The 4,296-nt window shown below is 42.0% G+C and overlaps 1 protein-coding gene across 1 annotated transcript in view; it reads left to right on the plus strand.

The window, feature by feature from the left end:
* The window catches only part of LOC119424006 (arf-GAP with dual PH domain-containing protein 1), a 29,868-nt gene that overhangs the window by 12,546 nt on the left and 13,026 nt on the right, over positions 1-4,296 (plus strand). The window lies entirely within an intron of this gene.

Here is a 4,296-nt window from a genome sequence, read left to right on the forward strand (position 1 = left end):
GGTCACTCTTTCAGGGATGAAGATGTTCACATCCTGGACAGAGAGGAACGATGGTTTGAGAGAGGAGTAAAGGAGGCCATCTTTGTGAAAAGAAATCGTCCATCATTAAACAGGGGTGGAGGCCTCCGGGTTCAACTGTCCCCCTCTTACAATGCTGTGATTGCTAGTATCACTCAGCCCTCTGTGAACAGTAAACAGCCATCAGGTGCTAATGATCCATTGTTAGGCTGATGGTCCTTCTTGAGCATGTGATCAGCTGGTTCTGGTTGTCAGCAGCAAACTGGTTGATCCACTCTGAGAAGGTGCTATTTAAGAGACTGAGCTGAATACAGCACCTCAGACTGAGGAAGTCTCTTGGATGAGAGACGAAACGTTTCTGTATTTTTTTGCTTTGTTTTGTTTTTTGTTTTTTTGAATGTCCAGAGGACCAGACTGAACTTTTTTGGGCATCAACTAAATGTTTGTAAAATGAGCTTAATAAAAGTCAAAATTTGAAAAACATATTAATTGACTAAACGTAGCAAAACAGATGCTAACATTAATAAAACACACTAACACAATCAACATTATATAAACAGTAGCTAAAATCTACACTGGAGAAGCTAATAGCCAAACTGTATGTAACAGTGTCGAATGATCAGCTAAAATCAGTAAAACTGTAGCTAAAAGCTAAACAAAGCAAAAAAGAATAGTTGATAAGGTAGCTAAATGGTAGCTAAAAGCTAAATGTGGCAAAAGGGCAGCCTAAACCAAACAGTTGCATATAAAAATAAAAATAGATCCAGTTAGCTGAAGCAGATTTCATATTTTCAAAAGAACTGAAGAGATGTCATGATTAGTGTTTTTGGTTGTTTCTTTCTGTATTTTCCTTGTTTTGCAGTGTTTTCAGCAGCATCTGCTCCTCAGTCCTGCCACGCCCACCTGGACCTGGTCTCTGTTATCATATCCTGCCTCCTTTGTCCTCATCAGCCCAGTCCATTTAGTCTCTCAGTTGATCATTGCGCACTACAAAACCAGCTGCGTTGCTTCCTTGACTCGTTGAGTTTTGTTGTTTTGTACTTTTTTCTGCCACTCCAGCCTTTTGTTTAGTCTCATTTTATTAAATCTTTTAATTTCTGAGCTCCTCATGTTGCTCTGCATGGGTCTGATCTCTCGAACCTGACATCTCCATGTATTTATTTCTATGGGGAATTCATTTGTAAATAAAGTTACATATTTTGAAAAGCATAAAAGTTACAAAATACAAAAGACATAGCATCCATTCCGTGAACATTTTTATATGAATAATGAAAAAAGCACAAAGTTTGCAAAAGTAGTTAGACTCCAAAACCCGGACAGAAGAAAGTCAGAAGTGTGATTGCTGACTCAGCGTTCACACTGTTACATTAGGACAGCTTCTGTTGTGGCGTTTTCTTACAGAGCCGTGGTTTTGTCCAGTTCTGACTGATTGCACAAGATCTATACTCTGATTGATCAACTGTTGTCATCATTTTATTGGGTGCAGCATCTTTCTAATAAAGAACTGTTTGAACTGCAATAAATCACAGCTCATTATAGTTCTGTACCATTCCGTCATGTTCTGCTTACAACACGTTTTGCTCAATCCTGTCATGTTTTTAGGATGACCCACTCATCATATTTCAGACATTTCATTCAAGGGACCCACAAATTAAATATCATATTTTCACAAAATCCAATTATCGCTGTTTTTTTAATCAATGCACTTTAGTTGCGTCCTCGTGGTGTAATCCTGTGTTTGATGTGCAGGATCAGTTATTGCAGACTTGATTTAATTCAATTCAACCTTTATTTATACAGGTTAGTCTCGTTGAGCCTCGAGGACTCATTTACAAGAGAGACCTGTAATAATTATAATATTAGTATACAGTAGTCGATGTGAAGGATCACATCAGTGTTAGTGCAGACTTCGTTTCATGTAGGCCTGCATCACGGAAAATGTTTGTCAGATTTTAAAATGATGTATCTGCTTTGAAAATGGTGAAAAAGTTGACTGAGATTTATTTACGTGTATTTAATCCTCTGGCACAAACATGATGCCACCTGCCTTTCATCAAAGCTAGGCCCATTTCTCCAGTTTAATCCTCATCCCTCATCATCCAAAGGCTTTAAGCTGACGAGCTTCATCTGTGGGACTGACGATCCAAACAGAAGGGAGAGATTTCATTTAAAAAAATTAGAAAATGACAGCGTCAAAAAGGAAACTATAAAGAGGTGGGAGATTTGTATGTGTGCAATAAGATCCACAAACATACCACAAGTTTGAGCAGTACATACAGCACGTATTCTGGTATTTTTTGTGTGGACTGTACATTTGAACTTCAACCCTCAAAATGGATGTGGAGCGCGTTTTTTGGATGGTTGTTTCCTCAGGTTTCGGGTGCTGTGCGGCAGGAATGATTTTTACTGGGGCTTTTTAAAGTTTTGGTCATTTGTTGTGGTTCGTAACCATGGTAACAAGGCAGTTTTCTGCAACCGGCAGCGGCTGATTGGCATCTCGAGGGCTTGGGTAGTGTCTCGACTGTGGCCCCAGGTCTCTGGTGAGTTGAGGGGGATGTTCTGTGGGCGCGCTCTTGTCTGCCTGTCGGCTGTGCTCGGGTGTCTGACCGCTGGGATCCTGGAGCTGGCGGGGGACGCGGCTTGTAGCGGCGGAGGGACGGGGTCAACCCTCGCCGCCTGCGCTCGGCTGTCCGCAGTGATGAGGAGCTCGGCAGACTGCTGGGAGGAGTGGCCATCGCTCTGGGAGGAGTTCTGCCCGGCATTCAGGCGGTCCTACAGCCCGGGGGAACCGAGAGGCCAGCAGAGTCTGGGTGGACAGATCGGACGGCATCTGCAGCCAGTTTCTTGGGGTTCACTGTGGGATGGACCTTTGCAGGGGTCCTTCCTATCTACAGCCATCGGTATCTGTGACTTCTCTTAATGAAATGATGATAACGAGTTACAACAACAAATAATTTCTCTTTGGGATTAATAAAGTATTTTTGAATTGAATTGAATTTTAGGTTTCAGCTGTACAGTCCTCAAATGTAATGTTGTTGGAATCCAGTAACATGAACCAAAGCAAATGTGTTTTATTATAGGGATCATGAGCTGCTGTGCAGCAGCACGGTGGTGCAGTTGGTAGAGCTGTCACCTCTTAGCGAGCAGGTCGCTCCGGTTCAAATCCAGGCCGGGGCCCTTTCTGGGTGAAGTTTGCATGTTCTCTCCGTGCATGCGTGGGTTTTCTCCGGGTACTCCAGTTTCCTCCCACAGACCAAAAACATGCATGTTAGGCTGATTGGTAACTCTAAATTGTCCCTAGGTGAGAGAGAGAGTGAATGGTTGTTTGTCTCATTTGTCTCTCGTGTCCCTGTGATGGACTGGACACCTGTCCAGGGTGTCCCCGCCTCTCGCACAGTGCCTTCTGGACATGGGCACCAGTGACCCCCATGACACAAAAGGGAAGAAGCGGGTTAAGATAACGGATGGATGGATGGAGCTTCAGTGCCAAGTTCAAAATGTGTATTTTCCTAATAACTCAGTAAATCTGGTAAGGTTCAGATGTCCCAGCTTTTCATTTCATTTGTGCACGATTGACAATTTGACCGTGCAGAATTTTCCTACTTGTGCAATTTGAAATGTGTACATTTTAAAAACTGTTTATGCATGTGGACCTCAGGTGCACATTCATCTTCATAGCGCTGCCCCCTCTGCTGGATGAGCAGTGTCCCTGACAGAGCAGGTTCAATGGGTTCAGCGTCACTGTCAACCTGCATGTGTGCTGTGATTCAAACACAACTGTGTGAAAGTGATACCATCACTGGAGAAGAAAATCTAAACTCTTTAATGTATTGTCATAACTAAAAATGTAATACTCAGTTGATAACATCTCTTACCTTTCAGACATTGTATTTGCCAAAGAAACATTTAGTGCAGAGTTCTCACTGTCAGTGAAAAAGAAAAAGGATAAAAAAAAATCAGAAACAAAAATCATCTTACTGTATGTCATAAACTAAAAACAAAGCTGACCCATTGTTAATATCAAGTGGCTTCCTTCCTTCACTTTTACTAATTGGCATTTACAGTATAATGTATGTGAATGGTTTTGTTCAGTGCCCTGAGACGACTTCTGTTGTGACTTGGTGCTATTTAAATTGAATTGAATTGAATCAGATGCTGTGAGCTGAGGTTTGTTGTTTCTTAGTTGATCTGTTGAAGTTGCTGCTGGAGTAGTAAACCTTTGGGCCCAACTCAAGTCTTACTGTTCTTTCTGTTTTACCGGTACTTTACAAGTCTTAC

This window comes from Nematolebias whitei, chromosome 17, assembly GCF_014905685.2.
Source record: "Nematolebias whitei isolate Nwh7 chromosome 17, NemWhi1, whole genome shotgun sequence".
In the NCBI taxonomy this organism is placed as follows: domain Eukaryota; kingdom Metazoa; phylum Chordata; class Actinopteri; order Cyprinodontiformes; family Rivulidae; genus Nematolebias; species Nematolebias whitei.